We start from the raw sequence: 16,943 nt of genomic DNA on the forward strand, positions 1-16,943 counted from the left end.
TGACTTGGAGTTTTTTCTGACATCAATCCTGAATTTATCTTCTTACAGTTCCACGTTGGTTTTGATTCTGCACTTTGGGGTAAAAGAGACCAAATCTAAACCTTCTTCCAGATTGCTGTTGTTGTTGTTTGTCCTCCTTTTTTGAAGAGGACCAATAAAAATACAGGATGATGTCTTGATTTGTGAATTTTGATTTAAATGAGGCAGAAGTGCACAAAGTAATCAACCTCATCCCCTCTTTCACAATCACTGAGGTCCAAAAAAGGATGAAAGTCAGAACATTTGGTGATGGCCCGAGATGAAGTATCTTTATATTATCAAAAATTATTCAGGATCTGTCCAGAGTTTTTGTTTATGTGGGTTATAGTTATAGATGTTTATCATATTAGAAATCAAAACTAATTTTGACCCTCTGCAAGTATGTCAGAGACCCCCAATATTCTCCAGATCACCTGCTAGGAACCACTGAAGTAGATGACCTTAGTATCTTTGAAGTCTGACCAACCTCTAAGCCACTGATCAGCTTAGGTGGTTTTGTAATGTGTGGGCACTGCACATACTAAAACTTTTTGGAGCCATAAGTCAGGATTGAGTGCCAGGTAGACAGCAAAGGTTGATAAGCAGCCTTGAAAAGGGTTTGGCGGGCCCTCACTTTAGAGGAACTAGTCCTCCTTGATGGCCCATATACCCTATGACATATCCTATTCTACCATGTGATACTACTTAAATATAATTATTATATTCCCCAAGTTCTCTATCAGTTCTCTATCCCTAGTTTTATTATCCAGTTTTTATATGGTTTGGGCTTTATCAAAGCCATCTATAAAATGTTAAACAGCACAGGGCATACACAGCCTTTGGTACCTGAAACACTCTACTTGAGATAAATGACTAAACAAGTGGTTAGTACTATAACTGGCAAACAGTAATTACTTAACAATTTTTTTTTCTGATTCCTAATCATCAGAGTTATCTGTAGGAGAATAGGGTGCCTTAGAAGGAAATGAGTGTCCTTTCTTCAAGCATACTCTGAATGACTATTTATCAAATGGATCATAGATTTTTTAATTCTAGAAAATTACTGAGTTTCTTTTTAATTCTAAAATCCTTTGGTTTCTTGATAAGAAAGTATAGAAGAGCTATAATCCATATTGGTCAATGACCTAAACACCAATGAAATAAAAAATGGATATGTAACACAATGTTAACCACTCAATATTCTGACTTTCTTACTGTTTCATGTTTTATTTTTTTTTCTTTTTTTTTTTTTTTAAGTTTTTTTATTTAATAATTACATTATATTGACACTCATTTCTGTTCCGATTTTTTTTCCCCTCCCTCCCTCCACCCCCTCCCCTAGATGGCAAGCAGTCCTTTATATGTTGGATATGTTGCAGTATATCCTAGATACAATATATGTTTGCGAACCGAACAGTTCTCTTGTTGCGTAGGGAGAATTGGATTCAGAAGGTATAAATAATCCGGGAAGAAAAACAAAAATGCAGATAGTTCACATTTGTTTCCCAGTGTTCTTCTTTGGGTGTAGCTGCTTTTGTCCGTCATTTATCAATTGAAACTCAGGTCTCTTTGTCAAAGAAATCCACTTCCATCAAAATATGTCCTCATACAATATCGTTGTCGAAGTGTATAATGATCTCCTGGTTCTGCTCATTTCACTTAGCATCAGTTCATGAAGGTCTCTCCAAGCCTCTCTGTATTCATCCTGCTGGTCATTTCTTACAGAACAATAATATTCCATAACATTCATATACCACAATTTACCCAGCCATTCTCCAATTGATGGGCATCCATTCATTTTCCAGTTTCTAGCCACTACAAACAGGGCTGCTACAAACATTTTGGCACATACAGGTCCCTTTCCCTTCTTTAGTATTTCTTTGGGATATAAGCCCAATAGAAACACTGCTGGATCAAAGGATATGCACATTTTGATAATTTTTTGGGCATAATTCCAGATTGCTCTCCAGAATGGTTGGATTCGTTCACAACTCCACCAACAATGCATTAGTGTCCCAGTTTTCCCGCATCCCCTCCAACATTCATCATTATTTTTTCCTGTCATCTTAGCCAATCTGACAGGTGTGTAGTGGTATCTCAGAGTTGTCTTAATTTGCATTTCTCTGATCAATAATGATTTGGAACACTCTTTCATATGAGTGGTAATAGTTTCAATCTCATCCTCTGAAAATTGTCTGTTCATATCCTTTGACCATTTATCAATTGGAGAATGGCTTGATTTCTTATAAATTTGAGTCAGTTCTCTATATATTTTGGAAATGAGGCCTTTATCAGAACCTTTAACTGTGAAAATGTTTTCCCAGTTTGTTGCTTCCCTTCTAATCTTGTTTGCATTAGTTTTATTTGTACAAAGGCTTTTTAATTTGATGTAATCGAAATTTTCTATTCTGTGATCAGTAATGGTCTCTAGTTCATCTTTGGTCACAAATTTCTTTCTCCTCCACAAGTCTGAGAGATAAACTATTCTATGTTCCTCTAATTTATTTATAGTCTCGTTCTTTATGCCTAGGTCATAGACCCATTTTGATCTTATCTTGGTATATGGTGTTAAGTGTGGGTCCATGCCTAATTTCTGCCATACTAATTTCCAATTATCCCAGCAGTTTTTATCAAATATTGAATTCTTTTCCCAGAAGTTAGGGGCTTTGGGTTTGTCAAACACTAGATTGCTATAATTGACTATTCTGTCTTGTGAGCCTAGCCTTTTCCACTGATCCACTAATCTATTTCTTAGCCAATACCAAATGGTTTTGGTGACTGCTGCTTTATAATATAATTTTAGATCAGGTACAGCTAGGCCACCTTCATTTGATTTTTTTTTCATTAGTTCCCTTGAGATTCTCGACTTTTTATTGTTCCATATGAATTTTGTTGTTATTTTTTCTAGATCAATAAAATATTTTCTTGGAAGTCTGATTGGTATAGCACTAAGTAAATAGATTAGTTTAGGGAGTATTGTCATCTTTATTATGTTCGCTCGGCCAATCCAAGAGCACTTAATATTTTTCCAATTATTTAAGTCTGACTTTATTTGTGTGGAGACTTTTTTATAATTTTGCTCATATAATTCCTGACTTTCCTTTGGTAGATAGATTCCCAAATATTTTATGGTATCAACAGTTATTCTGAATGGAATTTCTCTTTGTATCTCTTGCTGTTGGGTTTTGTTGGTGATGTATAAAAATGCTGAGGATTTATGGGGATTTATTTTGTAGCCAGCTACTTTGCTAAAATTATGAATTATTTCCAATAGCTTTTTGGTAGAATCTCTGGGGTTCTCTAGGTATACCATCATATCATCTGCAAAGAGTGATAGTTTGGTTTCCTCATTGCCTACTCTAATTCCTTTTATATATTTCTCGACTCTTATTGCCGAGGCTAGTGTTTCTAATACGATATTAAATAATAATGGTGATAGTGGGCAACCTTGCTTCACTCCAGATCTTACTGGGAAAGGTTCCAGTTTTTCCCCATTGCATATGATGCTTACTGATGGTTTTAAATATATGCTCCTGACTATTTTAAGGAAAAGTCCATTTATTCCTATGCTCTCAAGTGTTTTTATTAGGAATGGATGTTGGATTTTATCAAATGCTTTTTCTGCATCTATTGAGATGATCATGTGGTTTTTGTTTGTTTGGTTATTGATATAGTCAATTATGCTAATAGTTTTCCTAATATTGAACCAGCCCTGCATTCCTGGTATAAATCCTACTTGGTCATAGTGTATTATCCTGGTGACAATTTTCTGTAATCTTTTTGCTAATATTTTATTTAAGATTTTAGCATCAATATTCATTAGGGAGATTGGTCTATAATTTTCTTTCTCTGTTTTCAGCCTACCTGGTTTAGGTATCAGTACCATATCTGTGTCATAAAAGGAGTTTGGTAGGACTCCTTCAATCCCTATTTTTTCAAATAGTTTATATAACATTGGAGTTAATTGTTCTTTAAATGTTTGGTAGAATTCACATGTAAATCCATCTGGTCCTGGGGATTTTTTCTTAGGGAGTTGATTGATAGTTTGTTCTATTTCTTTTTCTGAGATGGGACTGTTTAGGATATTTACTTCTTCCTCTGTTAGTTTGGGCAAGCTGTATTTTTGGAGGTATTTTTCTATTTCATTTAAGTTGTCGAATTTATTGGCATAAAGTTGGGCAAAGTAACTCCTAATTATTGCTCTAATTTCCTCTTCGTTAGTGGTGAGTTCTCCCTTTTCATTTTTAAGACTAACAATTTGATTTTCCTCTTTCCTTTTTTTAATCAGATTTACTAAGGGTTTGTCTATTTTGTTGGTTTTTTCATAGAACCAACTCTTAGTTTTATTAATCAATTCAATAGTTTTTTTACTTTCAATTTTATTGATCTCACCTTTTACTTTTAGAATTTCAAGTTTAGTGTTTGACTGGGGGTTTTTAATTTGTTCCTTTTCTAGCATTTTTAATTGCAAACCCAATTCATTGACCTTCTCTTTCTCTATTTTATACAAATAGGCCTCTAGAGATATGAAATTTCCCCTTATTACCGCTTTGGCTGCATCCCATACATTTTGGTATGATGTCTCATTATTATCGTTTTCTTGGGTGAAGTTATTAATTATGTCTATGATTTGCTGTTTTACCCAATCATTCTTTAGTATGAGATTATTTAGTTTCCAATTATTTTTTGGTCTACTTCCCCTGCTTTTTTGTTGAATGTAATTTTCATTGCATCGTGGTCTGAAAAGGATGCATTTACTATTTCTGCCTTACTACATTTGAGTTTGAGGTTTTTATGTCCTAATATATGGTCAATTTTTGTATAGGTTCCATGAACTGCTGAAAAGAAAGTGTATTCCTTTCTGTCTCCATTACATTTTCTCCAGAGATCTATCATATCTAGCTTTTCTAGTATTCTGTTTACCTCTTTGACTTCTTTCTTATTTATTTTCTGGTTTGATTTATCTAATTCTGAGAGTGCAAGGTTAAGATCTCCCACTATTATAGTTTTACTGTCTATTTCTTCTTGCAGCTCTCTTAGTTTCTCTTTTAAGAATTTAGATGCTACCCCACTTGGTGCATATATGTTTAATATAGATAGTGCTTCATTATCCATGCTACCCTTTAGCAAGATATAGTGTCCTTCCTTATCTCTTTTAATTAGGTCAATTTTTGCTTTAGCTTGATCTGAGATCAGGATGGCTACCCCTGCTTTTTTGACTTCACCTGAAGCATAGTAGATTTTGCTCCAACCTTTTACCTTTAACCTGCATGTATCTCCCCGCTTCAGGTGTGTTTCCTGTAAACAACATATTGTAGGATTCTGGCTTTTAATCCATTCTGCTAACCGCTTCCTCTTTATGGGGGAGTTTACCCCGTTCACATTTATGGTTAGAATGACCAATTCTGTATTACTTGCCATCTTGTTAACCCCGGTTTATGCTTTCCTCCCTTCTTTCCCCTTTCCCCCCCTTCCAAGTATTAAGCTTGTGAGCACCCCTTGCTTCTCACAGCCCTCCCTTTTTAGTGTCCCTCCCCCCGCCTTAGAGTTCCTCCCCCTATCTTACCCCTTTCCCTCCCAGTTCCCGTATTCCCTTCCGCTTAGCTTATTCCTTCCCTTTCCACTTTTCCCTTCTCACTTTTCAATGAGATGGGAGAAGTTTCACCATAGATTGAATATGTCTTAAGATTTTTCACTTAAAGCCAATTCTGAAGGCAGTAAGATACCCACTATATTCATCCCCCTCCATTCTTTCTCTCAGATATAATAGGTTTCCTATGCCTCTTCATGAGATGTACTACCCCCACTTTACCCTTTTTCTGGTACAATGTCCTTTCCACATCAATTTCTAGAACAAGGTATACATGTATTCTTTATACATCTATATAGTCAAAATATAGTTCCCAAGATTAATCTTTACCTTTTTAGATTTCTCTTGAGTTCTATATTTGTAGATCAAACTTTTTGTTAAGTTCTGGTTTTTTCATCAGAAATAGATGAAATTCGCTTACTTCGTTGAATGTCCATCTTCTTCCCTGGAAAAAGATGCTCACTCTCGCTGGGTAAGTTATTTTTGGTTGCATACCAAGTTCCTTAGCCTTTCGGAATATCATATTCCAGGCCCTTCGATCTTTTAATGTGGATGCTGCCAGATCCTGGGTGATCCTTATTGTGGCTCCTTGATACTTGAATTGGGTTTTTCTAGCCGCTTGCAATATTTTTTCTTTCATCTGAGGGTTCTGGCATTTGGCCACTATATTCCTTGGTGTTTTGATTTTAGGATCCCTTTCAGTGGGTGATCGATGAATCCTTTCAATGTTTATTTTTTCCTCTGTTCCTATGACTTCTGGACAGTTCTCTTTGATAATTTCCTGGAAGACAGTGTCCAGGCTCTTTTTTTCATCATGTTTTTCTGGGAGTCCAATGATTCTCAGATTGTCTCTCCTGGATCTGTTTTCCAGGTCTGTTGTCTTCCCCAGAAGGTATTTCACATTTTTCTCCATTGTTTGATTTTTTTGGATTTGCTTGACTGATTCTTCTTGTCTCCTCGAGTCATTCAATTCCACTTGTTCAATTCTGATTTTCAGTGAAGTATTCTCTTCACTCACTTTTTTAAAATCTTTCTCTAATTGTCCAATTGAGTTCTTTTGTTCTGTGGAATTTTTTTCCATTTCGCCAATTTTGTTTTCCAGTTCACTAATCCTATTTTTCAAGGATTTTACTTCTTTATCCACTCTCTCTTTAACTGACTTCTCCAGGCTCTTTTGCCAAGCCTCCCTCTCCTTTTCCCAAGCTTCCTTCTCCTTTTGCCAAGCCTCACTCTGCTTTCCCCATTTTTCTTCTAGCTCCCTTGTGAGAGCCTTTTTAATCACTTCTATGAGGTTCATCTGTGCTGAGGAACAGACGATCTCCTCCTTTGGGGAATCACCTGGGGACTGCCTGTTTTTAGTCTCCTCAGGATTTAGAGTCTGCTCTCTATCTGTGTAGAAGCTGTCTAGAGTTAAAGTCCTCTTCAGCTTCTTGCTCATTCTGTCTATTAATCAGAGACAAACTACCAAAGAAAAACAGAAAAAACTGGAGTCTTTCTTTGGGGGGGGCTGGGTGTGTTATCGAGCTTCCTCTACAGACTGCAGGTGGCAGCAGTGAGGCACTAGCAGGACTGTGCTGCGCCTGCGCTCTGAGATCCCAAAGCGTGCTGAGTCACTGAGGGGGGGGAAGGGGGGGGCGGCCAGGTCCTGAGAGACTCCAGCTGTTTGCGGTTGTGTTCTTCAGCCCTGGTGTTTTTAGCTTCTCTGCTGGGCTGTTGACTTGCTGCAGGTTCCAAACCTGTAGCGAAGCTCTCCCCGCAGAGACAGCTGCGATCACTCCCCACCCCCTCTCCAGTCTGCTCCCGTGCTCTCACTGCCGCTGCCCTCAGCCTGCGCCTGATCTAAAACCGCCCCAGCCCTCCAGTAAAGACAGACCTTTCTTGGCGGATCTCAAGGATGGCTTCTCTTGGTAACTATTTGTGGGTTTTTTTCAGTCAAGCATTGATTCAGAGGCTTGTAATGAAGTGGATAGTGAGAGAAAGCGCGGAGCTTATGCAACTGTGAGCCTCCTCTCCGCCATCTTAACCGGAAGTCCCCTGTTTCATGTTTTAAGAAAAGATCTTAGGTCTATACTGTGAATATAGCACAATGTTCTTCAGAGCTACTAAAGATTAAATATATTTATAAAAAATAACACAATACAAATTATTTATATTTGCAATTTATCTTTCATATAAATTATTCAAAATTATTTATTATTCTAAAGAATTTAGTCTAAAGTATGCTCTATCATGAATAACTGAACTTTGAAGTACTGAAAAAAGTGATAAAAATCCATGAACTTTGTCCCTGCTGAGTCTTTCTAGCAGACTGGAAGTCCCCTGGGGACAGCGACTATGTCTTACTTCAGCTTCATATTTCCTCCAGCACCTACTGCAGGGCTCTGAATATGACAGGTGCCTAGTATATGTGAATTGAATTTAACTGAAATGAATTATGATGCTTTCAACAGCATAAGCTCTCAGAGGTAAGAACCAGCAGGCATCTTCTGAATTAGAAAGAGTGGAATGTAGAGATGGTAGAAATAGTGTACTAAACCCATAGAGGAATTCTTGGCGACAAAGTAATCAAATAAAGTGCATTGGAATGTGAAGGTTAGATTGTAAAGAGCTTGTTGAAACTTTATTAAGAGAAAACAGAATTTATTTTTTATTATAGCTTTTTATTGACAAAACATGTGCATGGGAAATTTTTCAACATTGAACCTTGCAAAAACTTGTTACAACTTTTCCCCTCCTTCCCTCCATCCCCTCCCCTAGATGGCAGGTACATAAATGTTAAATATGTGAAAGTATATATTAAATACAATTATTTGTGTACATATTTATACAATTATCTCGCTATACAAGAAAAATTGGATTTAGAAAGAAGGTAAAAATAACCTGGGAAGAAAAACATAAATGCAAGCAAACAATAACAAAAAGACTATAAATGCTAATATTGTGGTTTAAACTCATTTCCCAGTGTCCTTTTGTTGGGTATAGCTGATTCTGTTCATTACTGATCAATTGGAACTGATTTGGATCCTCTTATTGTTGAAGAGAGCCATGTCCATCAGAATTGATCATCATATAATATTGTTGTTAAAGTGTATAATGATCTCCTGGTTCTGCTCATTTCACTTAACATGAGTTCATATAAGTCTCTCCAAGCCTCTCTGTATTCATCCTGCTGGTCATTTCTTACAGAACAATAATATTCCATAACATTTACGTACCACAATTTACCCTGCCATTCTCCAATTGATGAGCATCCATTCAATTTCCAGTTTCTAACCATTACAAAAAGGGCTGCCACAAACATTTTTGCACATACAAGTCCCTTTGCCTTCTTTAATATCTCTTGGGGATATAAGCCCAGTAGTAACACTGCTGGATCAAAGGGTATGCACAGTTTAACATCTTTTTTAGTACAATTACAAATTGTTCTCCAGAATGGTTGGATCTGTTCACAACTCCACCAACAATGCATCAGTGTCCCAGTTTCATCACATCCCCTCCAATATTCGTCATTATCTTTTCCTGTCATCTTAACCAATATGTAGTGATATATCAGAATTGTCTTAATGTGCATTTCTCTGATCAATAATGATTTGACCTTTTCATATGGGTAGAAATAGTTTCAATTTCTTCATCTGAGATTTGTCTGTTCATATCCTTTGACCATTTATCAATTGGAGAATGGCTTGATTTCTTATAAATTTGAGTCAGTTCTCTATATATTTTGGAAATGAGGCCTTTATGAGAACCTTTAACTGTAAAGATGTGAGAAAACAGAATTTATAAAACAAAAAGCTGAAAGCTAAGGGGAAAAAAATCACCTATCCATTTATTATTAAAACTACATTAAAATTTCATTTGAGGAATGAAAAGTAACAACTAGAAAAATAACTCTAAATAAAAAACAAAAAACTCTATATAAAAAAAACAGAGGCTGTCTTTTCATCTGATTATATATTGTTGGAGCTGGATAATGAATGGATATATTCACTGAATGAATGACTGAAAACAGCATTTATTATGTTCCAGGCATTCCACTAAGGACTGATGAGGAAGAATGAAATAGTTGCTATAGTCAAAGGATTTACATTCTAAAGGGGATGGTTGCATGTATGTGTGTATAAGTAAGTACAAAATAAAAATAAGATAGCTTGAGAAAGAAAGACATTAGCAGCTGGAAAGAAATCAGAAAAGACTCAATATAACATGATGTGCTTGATTTGAGTTTGAAATCCAAGAGGCAAAAAATGAGAACAAAGAACATTCTGAATATAAAAGACAATCAACAAGCATTTATATTAAGTGCTTACTCTGTGTCAGACACTATGCTAAGTACTGGGGAAACAAAGAGAGACAAAAATAGTTCCTGCCCTCAAAAGTTTGTAGTTACTCTTCTGTGTAAGCTATTGTTATACAGGACTACAGAAATCAATCAAATGTCTTTTTTTTAAATTTTTATTGTGTCTTTTTTTATACCACAGTCATTACCAATTTATTAACTTCCCACATACACATAGACACATATATTGAACACTTCCCTTTTAATGAAGGAAAACAATTAAACAAAACCATCTAACAAAAGTACCAGTCTTTAGGATTCAATTTTCTCCATCTCTGCCTCTCTGCCAGAGGAGGGACGTGTGTTTCATCATCTATTCTCCAAAACCAAGATTCATCCAAACTATTTCCTCAGTCCTCCATGGGACCTTGTGTGTTGATAATTCCATAGTTACTCCAGTAATCAGTTTTAATTTCTAAGCACAGGCCCAAAGCCCTGACAAAAGATATTATAAGGCCTGAGCATGTATAATTAGAATTTCTTTCCTCTCCAAGATTCATGAGTATTTAAAACCACAGCCCAGGTCTGGGTCACTGTCCAGTGCACTGTCTGTCAGGACATAGGAAAGGATGATCACCACAGCACTGCCCAGGGTTCCCGCTACACTAGGGACCCTCACTGTTGACTGTCTCTCCCAGCACCGCCTGTTATTCAAGGCAGCCATACAGTATTCTTTATAGCCACAAGGGGAGAGGAGACAGTTCTGGTAATGTGACCTGAAATCTTTCTGTGCCTCAGTTTCCTCCAGTGGAAAATAATACCTGACTTCTCTGTCTCTCCCAGTGTAGCTGAAAGATAATGCCTGTGAAATTAATAGAAGAGATCTCCTTAGAGAGCCATATAAATACAAGAATATTATTAACATGAGGCAGGGGATGTGGAGTGTGGGTTGTGGAGGTGCAGTGGAGGGGAACACAGGGAAGGGTGGCTTTTGGCCTTCAAAACCTTTGAATGAATGCACTTAAAGGTTAATGCACAATAAAGGTTAGCTTTGGCCTGACTCTCTCAAGCTTGTTTCCATACTCATTTGGATGGTGACAAATGGTTTTTAAAATATACATAATAAATATATAAAAATACATAATATTAACACATATCAATATTACATATTTATATATTAAAATATAATGTTATATAAATAAATACTAAATATATAATACATATAATAAAATAGAATTATTTAGGATGACCAGGTGCTTAGGTTATCAGAAAAAGTCTATTTTCTCTAAGGGAAGGGGCAATAGCCAACAAGCTTTTTTTTTTTTTTTGGTTGTTTTTTTTTTTTTCCTCCTGCGTTGACAGCCATTTTTATAAAGCCATGTGTTTTCTCAGTGCAGCCTAAGGTGACACAGCATCCCAGACATATGGTGTCATTATTCAGCCGACACAAATTTGACACTTTAGTGAATTTATTATATTTTGCTTTGCTCCTGGTGCCTGAAAGGCTTTGCAACTGTCTCTTCATAGGGCTTGTCACAGATGTTGATGTGTTCTCCTCCTCCGCAGCCAGGTTTTACTGTGGAAACTGATACAACTTCACGATAGAATTTCTAGATGAATTATTCACGCATTGCATGCTTTCTGCACACAGGGGCTTGGAGGAAATCCATCCTATTCAATAAATGGTCCCTTTAATCCTCTTTAACAGAGCATTCTCCCTTCTTTTAAACTGTTTCTATTATCACCTCCGTAATCATAATGTTTTGGATAAAGTGTTTCACAGTTAATAGCTTGGTTAAAATGTTCCCTATATTTCACATTAATGGGTAACTAAATTGCCCAGACATTGTGATGAAACTGATACATTCTAGAGACAATAAACCATATGGGCCAAATTCTCATCAGCTCAACTTTTGCTTTACTTTTTTTGATTTGAAATCCTGCCGTCCATTCCACTTCCAATGATTTATAGGGCAATTCCTGAAATATCTCAATATTTGTTGTTTTAGACAGAATGAGTCCCTCCTAATGCTAATACCATCTGTAAAGATGAGTTTTTAATTGAAAAGAATTTTCAAACTTGATGGGAGAGAGACAGATGAACTCATCACTGGCCCCTGAGAAAAGATTAATGAAATGAAAACATGGCAAGCTCCTTTAATACCTGGAGAAGCCATAAGGGTGCATCAAGGGCCATTATAAGCTATGGTCTGTGGGGGTGGATAACTTTAACATGACACATGAAAGTCCATCTAAGAATTAAGCTCTAAAAAAACAGATTGACCAATAGACAACTGAGAATTAGTATTTAGCTCCAGCTTCCTCTTGACCTCTTAAAATACTATTTCTTGGGATTCAACTACTTACTCTTCTCTCCTTTTAAATAATAAACAGTTGTGAAGATTGGTTCTTTCCAAAATCTGTGACTCACTTTCAACATTTTAATTAACATTTGGGGAATACTTGAGTTGCTAAATAAAAGGTATCAGATAAGAGATGTTTTAAATCACTTTACACTCACAGAACACTGACACCCATAATTGTTACTAGAACAGATGACAGAATATCTTACAAATACACAGAAGAAAATGCAACTCTAGCTAATTCTTATTAGCTAAATAAATTTGAGCTGAATACAATGAGTTCTACTATTAAACTTTAGAGGCAGCATCAAGTAGAGAAAGAAAGAGAAAGCAAGACAGAGACAGAGACAAAGAGAGACAAAAAAAACAGAGACAGAAAGATTCATTATAGCAAATTGCAATATTATCCTCCTAGACCTGAAACTTGTCAACTGAGGAATGAAAGGATCATAGATTTAGGGCTGGAAAGAAATTAAAAGACCGTTTAATCCAACCCCCTCATCTAACTTTAAGAACACTAAGGACTAGAAAAGTGGAATAATTTGCCTAAGATCTTGCAGTGAATGTGGAATCAAACCTAGGTTCAAATTCTAAATCTAGCATACTGTTATTTATATCACCACTATGTTAACTAGTAACTTACTGAAATACCCCATTATGATCTCATGCTTTTTGGACTTCCCTTCACTGATGCTACTTTTTGACCAATCCAGTTATTCATTCTGTGTTTATCAGTCTTTTATCCATCATATGGGTTCATCAGATATGATGGAGACCTGAATTAGCCTTTTATCAACATTAAATATATTTTCTACCTCCTGTTTTTTAACTATTTTACTCCACAAGACCAGCACTAAGACACCACAAGATACCACAAGACTATAAGCACTAACAACCTCAAGGAAAGAAGTGCAAGATCCTCAAAGAATGAAACTATATCACTCAAAATGTGTTATATTTGAATGCTAAAAGAATAAATAAGTATACCTCTTTAAAAGTGCACCCTAAGCAGAGTTGGCCCACCTTAACTGACTAATTAAAGTTGCATAATCATAGTCTCATTTTGCAATTCGTTTTTTATTAAAGATTTTTATTTACAAAACATATGCATGGGTAATTTTTCAACATTGACTCTTGCAAAACCTTCTGTTCCCTTTCTCTCTACCCCCTCCCCTAGATGGCAGGTAGTCCAATACATATTAAATATGTTAAATTTTATGTTAAATCCATTATATGTATATATATATGTATATATATATTTATACAGTTATCTGGCTGCACAAGAAAAAATCAGATCAAAAAGGAAGAAAAAAACTTGAGAAAGAAAAGAAAATGCAAGCAAACAACAGAAAGAGTGAGAATGCTATGTTGTAGTCCACACTCAGTTCCCACAGTCTGGGTGTAGAAGGCTCTCTTCATCACTGAACAATTGGAACTTGGTTTGAATCATCTCATTGTTGAAGAAAGCCACTTTCATCAGAACTGATCGTGGTATAATCTTGTTTTTGCCATATATAATGATCTCCTGATTCTGCTTATTTCACTTAGCATCCGTTCATGTAAGTCTCTCCAGACCTTTCTGAAACCATCTTGCTGGTCATTTCTTGCAGAACAATAATATTCCATAACATTCAAATACCATAATTTATTCAGCCCTTCTCCAACTGATGGGCATCCATTCAGTTTCCAGTTTCTTGCCACTACAAAAAGGACTGCCACAAACATTTTTGCATGTGTGGGTCCCTTTCCCTCCTTTAAGATCTCTTTGGGATATAATCCCTCATTCTGCAATTCTTTAGAAGACTTTTTTATGTTTAATAGAAATAAGTTTAATTCAGAAAAAGACTCCTCTCCACTGAAGTTTACAAGTATCTTCAATAAAATGAGCAATTTGAGGTTTTTCTTTCATTATTAAATTAACAGGAGTTAAGATAAATGACAGCATTTATCAAGGGGATGAAAAAACAACAACCTGGAAACCAGCTTACTAGCCCTTTCCTTAGAGAACAAGATGATCACATAATGAAGTGGATTGAGAAATGATTGAATGATTGGTCCCAAGGTTCAATTTTAACTTGGAAAGAGAACTCCAAGGAAATTCCCTGAAGATCTTTAATTTCCCCTGGATTGTTTAATGTTTTGTTTTCATGTGTTTGTTTGTTTTTTAAAGATTAGGATTTGTTTTTTTGCTTTTTTGACCCAGTGCTACTAGTCAGTGACCTAAAGTATTCGACCCTAGTCTTCCCTACATTTACTCTGGTGGTTAAAACTTGTCATCTTGTTGAGCAGAGGTGTTAAGATGTTCTAAACTCTCTATTATTCTTAAGGAATAAAGAACCTTTTATCCCCACTCCCTATCCCTAGATCTTCCTCTTTCTGAAAGACCATATCAATCTAAAGAGTATGATTAGTATGTAGATATCAGATCTAAATTTGCTTTTAGCCTCATCCTATCAGAAACTTTGCCTCCTTCTTGAATTTCTTATAATTCACTTAGTTCCTGTCATCTGACCTTGGCATAATGAAGTCTCTCTCCATAGGAACACAAAGAACATTCTGAAATGTATACAGCATTTTATCCTTAACATAGGAATATTTTTTAAAAAACTAAACTGCATAAAAAATCAACTCCACACTTTCAATTTCTCCTAGAACTAGGTACACCCCAGATTGTATACACTCCTGGAACCCAGGGTGATAAGAAAAACATAGTTCAGATTGTTTGCACTTCTGGGCTCTGCCCCTGTGATAAGCAGGATTTCACAGATGATGTTTGATTCATGACTTCCATTGTAGTCATTCATTAGATGAAAACTCAGGTACAGTGGGTAACAAGACTGGACTCTTCTTCTTCATGGGTTTAGAAATAAGTTCAGAATCCAGGGTAAACCAAACTTCTGAATAGTCAGTACTATCCCACGGAGTGTCTAATTACTGGCAAGGACTTATAAGCTGAAACTAATTTATACATAATTAGTGGAGTAAGAATCTACAGTAAGAAAGGCTACTGATTTTCCATTCAGGTGTTCCTGACTGATCCTTTCAGTCCAAGTTTCAGGTGGCCAGGGATATGTCACATCCTCTCTTGTCACATATAAACAATAGCTAAAAATCACTTTCTCTTCTACCTTCGATGGAGCTATGGAAAGAAAACTATATAGAAAGAAAAAGGGGTATAGCTTAAGGATATTATACTTGGATATAGGCAAATAGGATAAATAGTTGGCATGATGGATAGAGTACTGGACTTAAAGTCAGGAAGATCAGAATTCAAATGTGACCTCAGACACTTAATAGCTGTTATTCTGGACAAGTAACTTAACTCTGTTTTTCTCAGTTTCCTCATCTGTAAAATGAGCTGGAGGAGAAAATGGCAAACAACTTCAATGTCTTTGCCAAAACCAAAAATGAAATAAAGCAAAACAAAACCCAAAGGGGGTCATGAAGGATTGGACATGACTGAAAAACAACTGAACAACAAAATGTGGACAGATGGTATAATTATCAAACTAACAGGAAAGGATAAACAACACACTGAACAACAGAGTCAGAATATCAAAACAGAACAGAACATTGTGTTAAACCTAGTAAAATGGCTTAATAGGAACAAATGTAAAATTTTACACTTGCTTCAAAAAGTCAATGTCATAAGTTGCAAATTAGGCAGGTCATCTGACAAGAAACTGTTCAGTCTAAGTCACTAGTGTGATATGGAAGTCAAGAATGGAGGCATCATGTCATGGAAATTTGAAGTTTGGCTTGTCTTTCATAATCTGGGTTGGAAACAATCACATACATGCCAGATATGTGTAAAAGCAAGGCAACATTTTTTAGAAAAATTTCTGACTTTGTCTTTGCAGTTTATAAAGTTGACATGGCTTGATTTGTGACTTCAATTACTTTTCAGTGTATAAGCAAATCACTAACTTCTTTGGATCTCAATTTTCTTATCTACAAAATTAAAAGACCAAGGAAAGTAAATAATGTATGATGAAAATAAAATAAAAAAGATGGACTAGTCACAAAGAGGGCTCAAGAAGATAATGGGTGGCAAGGAGGAGGAGGAGGAGGAGGAGGAGGAGGAGGAGAAACAAAAGAGGAGGAAGAGGAAGAAGAGAAAAAGGAAGAAGAATGGGGAAGAGAAGGAGGAAGAGGAGGAGGAAGAAGAAGAAGAATGAGGAAAAGAAAGAGCAGGAGGAGGAGGAGAAATATCAGCATTTCTTAATTTCTGCACAGATTGGCATGTTGAGTCCTCAGAGGACAGCTACTACTATCCTCAGGTTCTGGAGATAATTCTCAGAGATAATTTCTCCTACTCTAGGTCCTGCGTGCCAGATGCAGTAGTCGCCAGTAACGTAATTCAATGGCTTCAATTTGTTTTTATCGAAAGCATTTCTCAGATAACATGATAGAAACTGTTAACACAAAACATTTTCCTAAAAACCTAGTTCACTCCTTCCCACAAATACTTGCAGTATCCATGAGAAGACTAAACTTAAACTTACACCATAATAGTAGTGAGACACATATGTCACAAATGTTTAACTTGCAACACATGCTCTGGAAGTAATTCTCACTGTATAAAGATCTCATGCAAAACCCTTTGTAATATACTGCCTGTCCTTCATTATCTATCTCTTGTTTTCCCTCGTTATAGTTTATTCCTTAGTAATATCGGGTTTATCTCTACTTAGAC

Source organism: Antechinus flavipes, chromosome 1, assembly GCF_016432865.1.
Source record: "Antechinus flavipes isolate AdamAnt ecotype Samford, QLD, Australia chromosome 1, AdamAnt_v2, whole genome shotgun sequence".
Taxonomy (NCBI): domain Eukaryota; kingdom Metazoa; phylum Chordata; class Mammalia; order Dasyuromorphia; family Dasyuridae; genus Antechinus; species Antechinus flavipes.